This window comes from Tenrec ecaudatus, chromosome 16, assembly GCF_050624435.1.
Source record: "Tenrec ecaudatus isolate mTenEca1 chromosome 16, mTenEca1.hap1, whole genome shotgun sequence".
NCBI lineage: Eukaryota > Metazoa > Chordata > Mammalia > Afrosoricida > Tenrecidae > Tenrec > Tenrec ecaudatus.
In genome coordinates this window covers 26717445-26734627 of record NC_134545.1, presented here as the reverse complement: position 1 = coordinate 26734627, position 17183 = coordinate 26717445, and the positions used below count along the sequence as shown (strand labels likewise).

General features: G+C 41.5%; 1 protein-coding gene across 3 annotated transcripts in view; it reads right to left on the bottom strand.

Moving 5' to 3' along the window:
• Positions 1 to 17183, bottom strand: part of TTC28 (tetratricopeptide repeat domain 28) — a 696928-nt gene that overhangs the window by 467355 nt on the left and 212390 nt on the right. The window lies entirely within an intron of this gene.

Genomic DNA, 17183 nt, shown 5'->3' with positions numbered 1-17183 from the left:
TGCATTGCCACTACTGGTTAACTATACCAGTAATAAATTAATTATGTAAACACCAAAACAGTTCACTGAATCAAATTACTTTGAGATTTCTTCCAAGACTGAGAGTCTGAAACTCATGGCATAAGTATTATCTCATTAATAACAAAACATTAAGAATTACAACTGAATGGAAGGATCACTCAAGGTCATCGAGGTGATTCAGACTCACAGCAGCCCCATAGGGCAGGATAGAACTGTCCTGGTAGGTTTCTGAGACTAAACCTTCAAGGGAGTAGAAAGCTATATCATTTTCCCATAGAGTGGCTGGTGGGTTCAAACCAGGCACTACTGTCTGCCAGGACTCTGCCCAAATTCACAATCTCACAGCCCTACAAGGAGCTTCTGAGAAAGAGCTTCAGCGAGAGGGTCTCTTACACAAGTAAGACTACACATATACAATGCAAAGGATTGAAATTCTGACTCAACATGATCTAAAGCCAGCACCTTATACCTCTTCTATGGCAATACTTCAAAGCTCTAGATTAATTTACCTCTGATCCCCAGAAGCCTATTAAGGATCTAGAACTATTAAAAGCAAACTCATTCCTGCCATGGAGTCAATCTCAACTTCTAGTGGCCCCATGGGACAGGATAGAACTGCCCTGTGGGTTTCTGAGACTGAAACCAACCTTGTGGTTAGCAGCCCAATGAACCCGTAACCCACCATGCCACCAGGGCTCCTGTCCATGGCTTATACACTTATTATTAGCTGGTCTTTATTCTGGGCAGTAAGAGCCCCTAGAGCAGTGGGTCTCAACCTTCCTCATGCCGCGACCCTTTCATACAGTTCCTCTTGTGGTGGTGACCCCCACCATAAAATTATTTTCATTGCTACTTCATAACTGTAATTTTGCCACTGTTATAAATCGGGCGACCCCTGTGAAAGGGTCGTCCAGTCGTCCCCCCCCGCCCCCGCAAATGAGTCGGGACCCACAGGTTGAGAACCACTGCCCTAGATGGTTCAAAGGGTTAAGTGTGTGACTGCTAACCACCCAGAAATTCCTCAGAAGTAAGGCCTGGTGATCTAGTGCTGAAAATCAGCCACTGAAAACCATAGAGTCCACGCTGAAACATGGAGTGGCCATGACTTGAATTAGCTTTGAATGTAACTGAGCTTGGGTTCTAAGTGTTAGAAAGGAATCAAACACAGTCCCTGCTCGTAAGATGACAGCCTACAGGCAGCAATAGGGAAAAAAAAATATTGCTGCAAAATGATAGGGGCCCTATCAGCCAAAGTAGAACTGTCCCTGTGTGTTTCCAAGACTGTGACTCGCTGGAGAAAAGGGCCTCGTCTTTCTGTCCAAGAAGAAGCTGGTGGTTTCGAACTGCTGACCTTGTGGTTAGCAGTTCCACTTATAACCACTACATCCCCCAGGGCTCCTCACACAGCCCTTACTAGGATGAAAAAGTTTCCCTCCAAATCAGCTTCTCTTCTCAACATTCCTTTTTCTGTCAACAGCATCATTATGCTTCTCAGATCACAAACTTTATCACCATTCCTTCTGGCCAATCTATCATCACCAAGTCTTCTTCATTTTTAGAAAAAACTTTCAAATTTCTACTGCTAACACCTGAGGCAAGAGCCCCATAAAATAAGCCTATGTTGAGTAGTATCAACTAGGAATAAAGCATCCTGTAGGACAGAAATAAGTATAAGACCAAGTCCCTGTGGTAGAGAAGGTTGACAAAGAAGACAGAAGACCTATAAGGAGACAAACAGGCCTAGCCTTAATGAAATGACAAGTGAGTGTGTGGTCCATGAGTGTTCCAGGAGCTTAGTGGCACAAATCAATCATAAGAGGAGTAGTCAAGGAAGGCTTCACAAAGGAACTTGAGAAGATACACAATTCATTCTGGAGGCAAAAACAAAGGTACTTAACCTCCCTGGTGGTCTAATTATGTCAGTAATTTTGTACACAAGCAGTATATTGTTTTGCATAAAATTTGTTGTTTTATATTGTCGGCCTATAATTCTTAAGAAATTACTCATTTTAATCTCTCTAGTAGACACTCCAGGTATGATAACATGTACCCTGAGCCACACTTGGGATTACTGCCAGGGAGGTGAAGAAGGCTTAGAAGACCCCTTAGAATCTGGGCTCCTTTACCTTTCTAGGCTTCCTTCTTGCCTCTTACAGTCTAGAGAACCCTAAGGAACAGGTTTACTCTGTCCTATAGGGTTGCCAGAAGTCACCATTGACTCAGTGACAATGAGGTTGGGTTAACCTTAGGACAAAGGTGAGCCGCCCCATAGAATTTCCAAGGCTACATAGCTTTACGAACGCAACTGCCACATCTTTCTTGTTTTGAACCTCTGATTTCGCGATTGGCAGCCAAGCACTTAGCCACTGTACCACCAGGGTTCCTCTGACTATTCCCCAAAATTAAAAATAAAAACCCACTGCGGTCAAGTCAAAGTCAATGATGGTTCACAGTGAGCCCATAAGACTGACTAGAACTGTTCCACTAGGTTTCCAAGACTGTAGTCCTTTACATTGCTAGAAGTACTTAGCATTCTTTGACAAGAAATTTGGAAGACAGCTAGCTATCTAGACTCCAAAACTCCAAACTCGCCGCTATTGAGTTGATTCCAGCCCATAGTAACCTTATAGAACTGCCCCTGTGGGTTTCCAAGACTACAACCCTTTATGGGAACAGAGAGCCTCATCTTCCCTGCCACCCGCTGCCCTCAGGGGAGCCTAGTGGCTTCAAACTGCCACCTTTTCAGTTAGCAGTCCAATATGTGACCCACTACACTACTGGGACTCCTTGACCAACTGAAAGAGGTCCACATTTGTGCTCATTTCAAAGAAAGGTGAACTGAAAGAATGTGGAAATTATTGAACAATATCATTACATCAGATGTCAGTAAGCTTTTGCTGATGATTATTGGGAGCCTCTGCTACACATGAACAGGGATTCAAGCTGGATTCAGAAGAGGATGTGGAAAAGGGCTATCACTGTTGGCATCAGGTCGATCTTGGCTAAAAGTAGAGAAAACCAGAAAGCTGTTTACTAGCTTTTTACTGACTAGGAAAAGATATTTAACTGTGTTGATAATAACATACAATAGGTAGCATTTATAAGAATGGGAATTCCAGAACATTTAACAATGCTCATTCAGAACCTGTACATAGACCAAGATGTTCAAACAGAGCCTCATCTTTTGTTCTTGAATTAGCTGGTGGGCTTGAACCACTACCCATACGGTTAGCAGTCTAACGCTTACCTGACAGGACCTACCAGGGCTCCTTAACCACTACTTAAAAAAAAACCAAAACAAAATTGCAGTCAAGCCGATTCTGACTCACAGTGACCCTATAAGACAGGTAGAACTGTGGGTTTCTGAGAAAGCTTTGTCTTTCTCCTGTGGAATGGCTAGTGGTTTCACACTATTTACCTTACGGTTACTAGGCCAATTTATAGCCCACTAATACCTATAAATACCAACAATGCCTTATGTTGCTTTATTGGTGTGGGTTTTTCCCTTCTTCTTTGTGTCTTTTATGAATTATCTTCCTTAATACAAATATCGTCATTCTGTAAATATTTCATATATAATTGAATCGCCAATTATATATGAAATATTTACAGAATGACGATAGCACTAATATATTTTATTCACTAGGAAATTATTTCAGTGGCGCTATCAGGCTAGCATGCTTGTAATTCAGTATTATTGTTTCAAAGATCCAACATCAAACAATAAGAACACATTTCCACTGATCCTCAGCTACTAAAAGGCATTTTTACAACTCTTTCATTTTTTAACATAGCACTTTGCAAATCACTTCCTTAAAAGCAGATACTGGAAAATAGTATTTTCCTCAATAGCTACTTGTCTATTCAAATCTGAACAAAAGCAACAAAGAGGAAATGAATGGAGAAAACCCACCTTTTTTCATTGTTGTGAATTTCTTCAAGATTTCCTAAGGTGTGATATATCTGACATTGATCACAGGGTAAATACTTGGAAAAGCTAACCTCATACTTATTTACATTTATCGTGTTTTAGAAGTAGAGTATTAAACTCAACGTGAAACAGTATTTGAAAAACATATTAATTTTCCTAAAGACCTCTAAATTATGCTCAAGTATCTTAAGAGGTTATTAGGGAAATAAAGGGAACAAAGTAGAAGTATGTTTGACACCAAAAATTTCTGCTTCATTAGTGAATATTTCAGACAATTGAGTGCTTCAAGATAATAAAAAGCTTTGCTTTGCTAAAAAAGAAAACTAAACTGACTGTCACCATAAGAATTTCGTCACATAGCCCAGCTGATGCAGGGCTATGCTCCGGTTCCCTGGCAGCAAGTCACTCTACAACCTCTAACCCTACTCATCTCACCTCCTTCTTTACAAGGTGCTGTGCATGGCACTGTGAGTGGAAATGAAAATCAGTCAGCTCTTACCCTTCAGGCGGTGGGCCAGAGAAAAGACAGATATATACAACTCAGAAACACAACAATAACAATGTCCATGAACATGGATCTTTTCTGTGGTTGGATTCTCAAAAGTCTGGACTCTTAGCTCAAGTTCAGAGCTGTAAGATGAAATAACCAGTGACATATTCTCTCATTAAACTAGGGAAGCCCCAAAGATTAATTAATTCTGACTGTGATAACTGAGAAAGGTTTCACATGAGAGCTGGCATCATGTTCATTCAGGGAGCAGGGAAAAGGCTCAGGGAGCAATGTTCCAGAGTAAAGGACCAGAGAATGAGCAGAAACACAGAGGCAAGAAAACATGGACCACCAAACCCATGTTCATCAGTATCACTCACAGTCGCAACAAGATGGACACAAGCCAAGTGCCCATCAAAAGATTCCTATACATACACAGAATTGACTACGACACAAAGTTAAAGAATAAAGAAGAATTACACAACACTTCATACATAACATGGATGAACATCGTGGACATTAAAAACAAACTAAAAAAATCACTGCCATTGAGTCAATGCTGATTCATAGCAACCCAACACGACAAGGTAGAACTGCCCCTTTGAGTTACTGAGGCTAACTCTTGCAAGTATAGAAAGCCCATCATCTCACCAATTCAAACTCACTTCCAATTCCTAGTGAGCCTATAGGACTAGGTAGCATGTGCACCCCTACAATCTCCCCAGCCTGTGACTCTGGGGGGAGTGTATGCATTGATCATTGCAATTGGTTCTTCCTTCTTCCCCTCTGCCCCTCACCTTCCCCTACCCTCCTAGTATCGCTATTCCTATTTCTGTTCCTGAGTTGTTAACTCACCTGGATTCCATGTGCTGTGAGCTCTTATCTGGACCAGTGTACATACTCTTGTCTAGCAGCAGTGAAAGGCAGGACTGGGGTCATGCTGGTGTGGGGTAAAGAAGCCTCAAGGAACCAGAGGAATATTGTGTGTGTGCGTGCATGCGTGTGTGTGTGTGTGTGTGTTTTAATACTGTGTGTTTCATCAGTGCTATACTGTGCCCTGGTTGACTCATCATTTCCTGTGACCCTGCTGTGAGAGGTTGTTCCATTGTCTACAGATGGGTTTTGAGCCTCGGCTCTAACCTCCCTCATTCTCAGCAATATGATTTTTATTTGTTTGGGGTCTCCTGATTTCTGTTACCTGATGCTGTCGACACCTCATGATCGCACAAGCTTGTGTGCTTCTTCCATGTGGGCTTGTTGGTTCTCTGCTAGATGACTACTTGTTCAACTTCAATCTTTTAAGACCCTAAACACTATATCATTTGATAGCTGGACACCATCAGCTTTCTTCACCACATTTGCTTGTGCACCCATTTTCATCTTCAGCAATCTTGCCGGGAGGGTGAGCATCACAGAATGTCAGGTTGTTAAAACAAAGTGTTCTTGCATTGAAGATGGTCATGAGCAGAGGCCCAAAGTCCATCCACTTCCTCAGTGTATTGCCATATAAATATATGTACACAGACCAATACCTCTATTGTTATGAATTAATATACTTACATATATACTCACCTATATTTATACCTCATTGATAGCTTTGCTTCCTATATCTTTCCTGTTTCCTTTTACCTTCCTTTATGTCCCACCATCACACTTGCTCTTTTCCTGTCTCTTAGTAATTCCTCTCAGCTAGATTAATTTTGCTCCAACATCCCCAGGATCTCTACGTCCTCCTTGCTATTGATTTTAATTCCCTTGTTGTTCCCCTGTCTATGGTGTTGTTTGCTCACCACTCCCTTCCCAGGTCTCCTCCTCCTCCCAAGTCCCTCTGGAGCCATTAGTCTCTTGCTTTCTCCTCGGGCTAGCTTCCCATGCCTATCTGTGAAGGGAAAGGCAATGTATAATAACAGGAAGGTCAGTACAAAATGTTCTAGGTACAGGAAGACACTGAGAGCAGCACAATAGTTTAAGATACCAAAGATAAACACTATTACTTACACAATCCTGCCTTAACAGTGATAACACTAGTCTTTGAATGGACAACTCAAGCTGCACAGGGCTGGGAAGGCAAATGGGACTATACTCATGACTATATATGTTTGTCAGAGAATATTTCCACATGTGCAAGTATATGTACTGTAAATATATCCATGAAAACTGTATAGCAAACAATAATGGGTGAAGTTATAAAAACTTCTTAGCCATAACAAATACCTTGAGGGAACAAGTTACTGGTGCTGAGAGCTTAAGAGCAGAGTCTCAGGGGGCATCAAGGTCAATTGGCATAACATGGTCCACAACATTCTACATATTTATTGGTGAACAGCAAGTGGAATTCAGGGATCAAGCTCAGAAGGCAGGAAAGGACAGGGAAGAAGGATGAAAAGGAAAGGCAAACGCGGGGAGATGAAGTGAGCCGTAAAGCTGCAGACACTGCATCAGTGTCACCAAACAAAATACGTCTACATTGTTGAACGGAAAAATCAATTTGCTATGTCACCTTTCACCCAAACCACAATAAAGTTTAAAATACCACAAAGAAAATGTGGGCCACATTGATAAGAGTAGCAAGTGACTCCAGAAATCTGAAACCACCAATGTAAAGAAGTGTGGGTTGGAAGGCTGTGAATGCTCTTCCAGCACTAATGGTAACAGCTACCTTTGAGCATGAGCAAGCACAAAGCTACTATATATGTACACCTTTTTCTTGTGTTGACTCTTCCAAACAATCTCATGAGCAGGAATAATTACTATGCCCATTTTATAAATGAGAAAATCTTAAGTGCAATGAACTTATTTGTAACTTAATTGGTCTCTCCCTGTCTAGGGCAAAGAGTTAAGAAAATCAAAGACACATGGAAGCAATTAGTCCAGAGTCTAGGGATCATATGAGCCCTAGTCTCCATGACCCTGAGACCAGAAGAACTAGATGGTGCCCAGTTATCACTACAGGCTGCTCTGAAAGGGATCACAAAAGGAGTTCCTCGATAGAATAAAATGTGGAACAAAACTCAAAAGGGCTAAGCAAATTCCCAAGGTAAGATGATTTGGAAGGTAGAGAGGAAATGCAAGTCAGACAAACTCCAAAGTCTTGCTCTTAGATTTCTGACTTAGAATACAATAAGCCAACATAGGACTTTAATCAAGGAAGTAGTAATCAAGTAGTTGAGTTTTATGCTGCTGACTTTGGAAATACAGTGAAGGTTAAAGGAACAAAGCCATAAAAGCAGGCGCACCACCGGAGTGTTTGTTGCAGTAGCTCCGAAAGAGACGAGGTAGCTTTACATAAGGGGAGCAACCAACCAAACGCACTGCCATCGAGTGGATGTCAACCCCAACAACCCTATAAGATAGGGTAGAACTGCCCCTGAGTGTTTCCAAGGCTTTCACTTTTACGAGAGTAGAAAGCCTGTCTTTCTCCCAAGGAGTGGTTGGTGGTTTGAAAGGGTGCGGAAATGGAAAATAGAGAGAACCTCACTCACTGTATGGATGGACGGGCAGTTTTTATTTAGACAACACTGCTTGCATTCACACCTTAGATATGTAATTTACTAGCTCGGTCACATTGTGTTATTTCACTCTTGTGCCTGAGTTTTCAATTCCGTGAAATAGACCTAATACTAGCATCTACTTAGGTATGGTCATTGGGAAGATTAATTTATGCATGGGATTAAACACACACATGCACAGGAAGTAGATCCTCTAAACAGAATAATATCATATTTCTATCACTGCTGTTATCTGTTCTTTGACTTTGTTTCTACTGGGAAACAAAACTTTTCTTGCCTGCATGGCCACAAGTGTGTGTATTAGAGGGCCCCAAGACTCAGTCTTCTCTCCTCTTTCTCTGTCTATAATCACTCCCTCAAAGATTCCATCCTGACCCTAGCTGCTATGCCATCTTAATTAATAACTCCTATAGTTATGCCACAAATCCTTACCTCTCCACGGAACTGCAGACTTGTATAAATAACTGCCTACTCAACATCTTTACATCAGATGTCTAACACACATTTTAGATTTGCACAGCCAAAACGAAATTCTTGATTTCACCCCAAGAATCTGGCCCTTCTTCAGTCTTCCTTTATTTTAATTAATGGCATCTCATGTTATCCAGCAGCTCAGCCCAAAAACTTCAGACTCGGCTGGGATTCTGAGTTTCTCTTCACCTTCCATACCCAATCCATCCCAAGTCCTCAGCTTTTCCTCCACATTCAATCCATTACCAAGCCCTAACTAGCTTCCTACAAAATTGAATCCAGATCCAGTCAACTTGCTCTCACTTAGACCACTACAAGTGCTTCCTTCCTCTTTGTTACCTGTGGGTCACTCTCTGAGCAGCTAGAATGGGCTTTCTATACTGTATATTCACACACATTGCAACTCCCCTGTTTAATACCCTCTGAAGGCTTCTCTTCACTTGATAAATAAAGACCAAAGCCTTGACGAAGGCCTCCAGGTCTTGCATGATCTAAGAGCTATATCTTTGACTTTTATCTCTTGCAATAGCTTCCCTTCTCTGAGCTAACCACACCTGTGCTCTGTGGTCCTTCATGACCTTCTTCCAAAATAAACCTCCTTTTCTACCCCGAGCCTATCTTTCCTATAACATTCTTTGTTTTCTCATATCACGTACTATATTTTGAAATTCCATTAGTTACTCATTTGACCTCTATACACACCAACAGACTGCAAACTCTATGGAGTAGTAACTATATTGCTCACCTATACAACTCCAGTAGGTAGACGTGACAGATACATTTCTCTCTTTCTCTCTCTCTCTGCCATCAAGTTGATTCTGACTCATAGCAACCTTAAAGGACAGGGAAGAACTGCCCCTGTGTGGGTTTCTGATACTGTAACTTTTTTTTAAACGTTTTATTAGGGGCTCATACAACTAACTCATCACAATCCATACATACATTAATTACATCTGTACATTCATTGCCCTCATCATTTTCAAAACATTTGCTCTCCACTTAAGCCCTTGGCATCAGGTCCTCTTTTATTCCCCTCCCTCCCTGCGCCCCCCTCCATCATGAGCCCTTGATAATTTATAAATTATTATTTTGTCATATCTTGCCCTGTCCGACGTCTCCCTTCACCCCCTGTTCTGTTGTCCGTCCCCCAGGGAGGAGGTCACATGTAGATCCTTATAATCGGTTCCCTCTTTCCAACCCCCTCTCCCTCTACCCTCCCAGATACTGAAACTCTTTATGGGAGTAGAAAGCCTCCTTTTCCCCCCTCGAAGTAACTGGAGGTTTTGAAGTGCAAACCTTGAGGTTAACAGTCCAACATGTCACCCACTGCTTATTAAATGTATGCTGAATAATGAATGAGTCTAATGTTAGTTGTATGATGGAATTAAATACACAGACTCTCCTTTGGTAACAATGTTTCACCAAGGTACCTACTCACTTATAAAAAGGGCCATGTGTAAATAAATACCTTGAGTTCTGAAAGGCAGATTCTTTCGAGTGATCCAAAAAAGGGGCCATCCCAACCAATCAGTACTGCATCCAGACTGAAGTCTGAGGATGCCGAATTAAAAGAAATAAAACATATTGCCTGATCATGTTGTTTTTCGTGGTGGTGGTTGTTGTTGTTTATATGGCGAGAACTCTAGTGCTATCACTTTTTACATCCATTTGTATTAAGTAGAATCTTACATTGTCCAAAGATGGGTAGATAAAATTATCTTTAAATAGTTTAATAAATAAAAAATTAAGAACACTTTGAAATCCCTCGATGAAGTACAAATCACTTGTCAAAAGTACAATCTCATTTGTCAAAACATGAAAATGAAGAGAGAGAAGACGCAGAAATAGCAGACTCAGAGCTGCCACGCTGACAGGCTGTCTGAAGGGAGATAGTCAAAACATTCATATGCTAATTTTAAAGTGCTGTCTATCTGGCCATCCATGTAAAATATGAGAGGGCTTTTTCTTCCTACCCATTTCAAAAGTATACAAATGGGTCAGACAATGGGCACTCTGATTACCAAATTAAACAGCAGCAATTAAGATCTTTTTTTCTTCCTATTTAATTTTTAGTGCACAGGGGAGGTCATTCAGGAGGCCCAAGCCCAGCAAAAATATTCTTACCCCCAAGACCACGTAACAGTAATTGTATGGACAGTTTTTGTATTTATAAAACAGAGTTGCAAGAGATAATATTCCATGTTATCAGATGGAGTTAGCTATATACTTAGAACAAATGGAAAAATTTTAACTATTCAAACAAAAAACCAAAATTAGGCTAAAAATGGAAATGTATAAATATTTAAATATTTTCTTTCTGCATGTTATGTCATAAAGGGTTTTCTTGCTAAGTATTCACGCAAGCTTTTCTCCACAACAACTAACAGCTCTATAGACAGGGGCTCTTCACCTTGGACTGGTGTGTTGATGATGTGCCATCACATAGATGTTCTCAAGACTTACCCCGTTGCTTGCTTGCTTTCTTTTTATCATTTTATTGGGGGCTCTTATAGCTCTCATCACAATCCATACATACATCCACGTGTCAAGCACATTTGTACATATGTTGCTATCATCATTTTCAAAATATTTTCTTTCTACTTCAGCCCTTGGTATCAGCCCATTTCTCTCCCTTCCCACCCCCATCCCCCATGAACTCTTGGTAATTTATTTAAAAAAATTGTCATGTCTTACACCGACCACTGTCCCTTCACCCACTTTTCTGTTGCCTGTCCCCCTGGGAGGGGGTTATATATCGATCATTGTGATTGGTTCACCCTTTCTCCCCTCACCTTCCCCATCCCCTCCTGGTATTGCTACTCTCATTATTGGTCCTGAGGGGTTTACTCTCCTGGATTCCCTGTGTTGTAAACTCTTATTTGTACCAGTGTACATCCTCTGGTCTAGCGAGATTTGTAAGGTAGAACTGGGGTCATGATAGTGTGGGGGAGGAAGCATTAAAGAACTAGAGGAAGGTTGTATGTTTCATTGGCGCTACACTGCACCCTGACTGGCTCATCACTTCTTGGTCTCACCCCATGTCCTAGGATGTGGAATGCAGTCAAATTATATAATTCAACTGTTGCTCAAACGTGGTAAGGATGCTGGAGTTCGTAGAGTTGGAATAGAATATCCTGCCCCTTAAAAAGTTGAGGCAGCTTAACAGAGCAAAGGAACAGAGCCACACGATTACCCCAATCAACAAATAAAAGGGCATCAATAAAACCCAAGCCCCTTCTTAATAATAAAAGCACACAATAAGCTATGAATACAAGATAAATCCCTTGATCTGATTTGAGGCATTTGTGAAAAACTAAGAGCTGAAGTTATTATGCTCCCTGGAGAAAGATTAAGAGCTTTCCTCTTAAGGTCAAGAATAAGACTCAGAGAGAGAGTGGATCACATCCTGGCCCACCAAACCCTAAGGATGACAAAGAGGACTGTAGGGCCAGCCCCACCATGAGACATGATGTCCCTTCACTGACCCATAGTGCTGCAGGGGACAGCACTGGAGACACAGTATGGAAATTGTGCCCAATCTGACACATCACACACACTCGCCACATGGCAAAACTCAAAGGAAACACAATGAAGTCTCCAAGGAATCTCAAAAATAGATTTCAGACTTGGGAAGGCAGGGCTTGTCACCTCATCAGACTCCATCAGAAAACATACATAAAGGTCAGCAGACAGACCTAGAACTATTTATAGTCCCTATCTATGTCAGTTGGGCAAGATAAATAATCCCAAGGAGTACACAATGGGACCTATGGGTTTGGGGGGCACAGGGGAGAGAAGGAGATAGGGCAAAGGGAGGGGGTAGCCAATAAACCCAGTGACAAGGGACCAACAAGAGATCTAAAATCGATGGAAAGGAGGGTATATAACGCCTGGTGGGGTTTGATAAAGTGCAATGTAGCTGAGATAGTACAGAGAGCCAAATGAAGGTCAAACACGATAGTAGGACATGAGGAAAGTAAAAGGAAATAGAGGTAGGAACTAGGAGGCAAAGGATATTTATAGAGGTCTAAATACAGGCATGTACATATATAAATGTTAATATACAATGATAGGGATATAAGTCTATGTACATATATTTTATAGGTTAAGTATTAAGGTAGCAGATGAATATTGAGCCTCTACTCAAGTCTTCCCCCAATGCAAGAACACTATGTTTTAATAACCTGGCATTCTGTGATGCTCACCTTCCCAACACGATCGGTGAAGTCAAAATGGGTGAAGAAAGCTGATGGTGCCCGGCTATTAAAAGAAATAGCATTTGTGGTCTTAAAGACTTGAAGACAAGCAGGGATGCCACAAAGCACACATGGAAGAAGCACACCAGCCTATGTGATCATGAGATATCAACAGGATCAGGTGTCAGAAGACCCAACCAAACAATGAGAATGAGGGGAATCGGAATAGAGACCCAAAGTCCATGTATAGACAATTGAACATCCCCTCACAGAAGGGTCACAAGGAAAGGACAAGCTAGTCAGGGTTTAATATAGCATCAATGAAACACACAACATTCCTCTAGTTCTTTAATGCTTCTTCTCCCCGCCCCCGTCCCCACTATCGTGACTCCAGTTCCACCTTACAAATCTGGCTAAATCAGAGCATGTACATGGGTACAGATAAGCGTTCTTGACACATGCAATCCAGGACCAACAAACCCCTCAGGACCAATAAAGGGAGTAGCAATAACATGAGGGTAAGAAGGTGGAGGGAGAAGCAGGATAAAGGGGAAAACGATTACAATGATTGTCATATAACACCCAACCCCGAGGGGGGTGAACAACAGAAATGTGGGGAAAGGGAGACAGCGGTTGGTGTAAGATATGAAAATAATAATAATTTATACCTTACCAAGGGGTCACAAGGGTGGGCGGGTGGGGGAGGGAGGGAGGGAAGGAGGGGAAAAAAAGAGAAGCTGATACCAAAGGCTCAAGTAATGGGCTGCAAGTTGGGCTGCTAACAGCAATTAAAGCCACCAGCTGCTCCACAAGAGAAAGATGAGGCTTTCTACTCCATCAATAGCGGCACCCTTAGAGACCCACTGGGGGTGATCCAATCCTGTCCTATAGGGTCTCTTTGAGTCAGAAGCAACTCAGTGGTGATGAGTGAACTGGTTTACAGACAGTACAGACACTGCTGCTCTGAGGAACACACTTCAAGGATGTCTGGGTGGAGGCACTGAAGAGTCCATCTATCTTGAAAATTTGAGCTAGCTGGCAATGAGGAGGAAGGCAATACAGTAGCTTAGACTCACAGCATTTGCCATGACAAAGGTACATGCATCTCCATAGCACTGACTTAGCAGATGGCTTTGAGCACCTTGCCGGTACTCTACTCAAAAGGACTGCCTGGAGGTAGAGATTCCTATGTAGAAGACTGTAGACTCTAGATGTGGATCGACTAGATGTGGATGCTGATAAAGACTAGAAAAGACATAGAGAACTGGGACTCACATTGGGACACTGCATTGGGGAGGTCACTAAAGGGCTTGAGGTAGTTAGTTTATTGTGCCAACCTGGCCGATAAACACATGTACAGTTAATTGAAGGGAGGAGGGATAAATGGCTCAGTGAACCTCGCCTTTCTAGTTCTCGGGTCTCTTGCTTTCTGATGGTTGGACCAGGGTGCAGCTGCCTTAGCCAGTTCCCTGCTTCAGCTGGCAAGGCTCACTTCCTACAGGACATCCCTGAGGAGAAGCCACATGAACCTACCCCGATGCAGCCCTGGGTGCTGGAGCAGCTGTGTGGAGACCCTGCCAGCGCTGAGATGCTTACACATTCACTAACTCAGCTTTCGTCTTGCAGTCGGTATCATTGCATGTGTTTTGTCAGATGGAGGAGGACTTTGTGGATTGGTGTCAGACATATAGGTTAATGTTGGACTTGTGGGTTTGGGTAGCACTGGGTTGGGATGCTTTCTTGATGTGCACTTAACCTTTATATAAAACTCTCTCTTATAATGAGTTTCTGTGGATTTGTTTCTCTAAAGTACCCAGACTAACACAAGGTTCTTCAAAATTGTACACCGAAAGCCTAAAATCCACTGAATTCCCCAAAGAGTCTTATCTTCAGACAGAATGCACTGGAAAGTAGATTGCTATAGATTAATTAATTAATTAGACAACATCTTACCATATGGTGTCCCCTTTGACCCATTTTTAACTTCTACTCTTTACTATTTTATGCTTCCTTTTGAATTGAAGTTTTTCTGTGGTTTTTTTTTGTTGTTGTTCGCTCTTTTGTTATGATTTTCTTTCTATGAAAGGCAGGATAGGTAAATTTAGAGAGACAGTAACTAGATTACTGGTTTCTTAGGATTATAGTAGGGGAGATTGGAGGGAGGTAGGGAACTAAAATAGATGCAAGAGTTCTTTAAAGGTTCTAAAATTGATTGTGGTGTTGAATGAATTCTTTTTTGCATATATTTAAACCACTGAACTGTGAAGAATGCAAATAATTATAGGACAATAAAAGTGTTAAAATCGTCATACATGAATGTCCTTAAGAGAACAACCATGTAACACCTACCAATTCTGACCTGCGTAGAAACCGAAAGGGACCCTGGTAGCAATAGTGGTAACGCTTTGGTTTGCTAAACACAAGGTAGTTAGTTCAAAACCATCAGCTGCTCTGTGGGGAAAAGACAGGGTTTTCTACTCCCATAAAAAGTTAGTCTTGGAAACTCACTGGGACAGTTCTACTCTGTCCTACAGGATCACTTTAAGTAGGCACTGGCTTAATGGTAGTGAGTTTGGTTTTTTAATAAAACCTGGGACTATCCAATACACATGTAAGGCAAGCAATATTTAACTCTTTCCTTCTCGTTGCATAGCATATTAACTAACACATTAAAGAGCTATGGCACCAGCAGAAAGGAAAAAGAGAAGCTTTCTAAATGTCCCCTCCTGTTGAATCCACTGGCTATGGAAAAAGGGGAGAAGACTCTTAAGTGTATATTGGCATTTCTGTTAGGTCAAAGTACATTTTTTAAAGAAGCAAAAGCACATTAAAATATACAGAAGGAGAGTAAGTCCTGACAGGGAACATAGGAGAGTATGTTTCAAGGAAGTGTCTGAGGTAAAATAAACTCTTTTCATCGTTATATCCCTCTACAATTGGTGAAAATGCAGATGCTAATTTACTATATTGCCACCTTAGTTTTCTGATTGCATGCATAGGTCTCTCATGAAAAGGTTTTCCTAAGGGGAGCTGATATCAAAGAGTTCAAGAAGAAAGAAAATGTTTTGAAAATGAGCAATTGTACAATTGAGCTTGATCTAATTGAATTATGGATTGTTATATTGTCTACAAGAACTCCCAATAAAATGATTTTTTAAAAAGAATGGTTTTCCTGTCTATAAAAAATACTCAATTAAATGGTGATTTGATTCCATTGGGCTTTGATTGCTCACTTCAGAAGAGGAAATTATCCTCAGATTTGAAATTCGTTTTAAAATATTTAAAATTAAATATCCTCTTTCTCTCTTGATATTGGGATTTACCTCTCTGCCTCACTCTCTCGCTCTCTCTGAGGTATTATCTCCATTTTTTTTCAATACTGGAAAAAATGCTGCTTACTTACCCAGTGTTACCCTTCCAGGGACTTTCATATCCACCTAACTGAGCCCCAGTGTTCTTCACTGCTTGAATGTCCTCATCACATTGAGCTGCTAAGCGCAAGGTCAGGAGTTCAAAACCACCAGCTCCTCTGAGGGGAAAAAAGACAAGCTTCCCACTCCCATCAACAGGTACAGTCTCAGAAACCCACAGGAGCAGGTCAACTCAGCCCTATAAGGCCTCTGATGATCCAGAATCGATGCGATGGCAGTTTGGAGTTTTCCAAAGCAAAAGGAAGCAGAACCTCTCAGAAGTCATTTATAGTCAACAAAATCTCAAGTCACGAAGAAAGTGACTGATCTGATGTTGTGGTCTTCACACCACATGGTTTCCGTTTTATAGACACCCCCCCCTTCCCCACATCACTTCCTTCTGAATGCCTGTACCTCTCTGTGTCCAATGATCACATGTAACCAGGTGGGCCAAAGCATAAGTTTACACTTCCTGGGTACATGTGAGAGAGAGAGAGAGGGGTGCTTCCCACTTGAAAGAAAATTGCTTTCTTAGGGTGCTTCCTTAAATACCATTACCAGAGTGGTCTTTGAGTACAAGAAACTGCAAAGGTTCAATAGGTTATAGACTAAAAGAAATGAGCAGGGTCCAGAAGCTCAATTTTCATTTTAAAGACTATATCCAAATGATTTAAGCTACAAAGTATCCAAGTTTATAGTGTCAATCTTATGTGGGCATGATTCTCTGAGTCTGTGTTAGCTGCAAACATTAGATGACTCAAAATGAATATTGAGCTTCTGACACCAGGATGACCACATTTCAGTGCTTCTCCACTGGGACCTCAGGCAAGTCAACTTGCACTTTCTCATCCCAAAGTTTCTCAACTCTTGTCATAAAGAGCATCAACCAGGAAAATGCCAGGAAATACAGGATTGTGTGGAGAATGCCAAATGATCCTGAGCATAGAGGCAGCTGTGAATTTCCTAAGGACTCTGGGTAGCATGTGAGCAATGGGAGGAACAATGGTAGCCTCGTGCGCTGTGACCCCTTTCCTTTGCAGATACAGACATCCACGCTTTCCACTGTGTACCACTCATAATGCATAAAAATGGTATAATTTCCCCCAGCCCCCTCAAAAATAATAAATCTAAAGAAATCATACAGAATAACAAGAG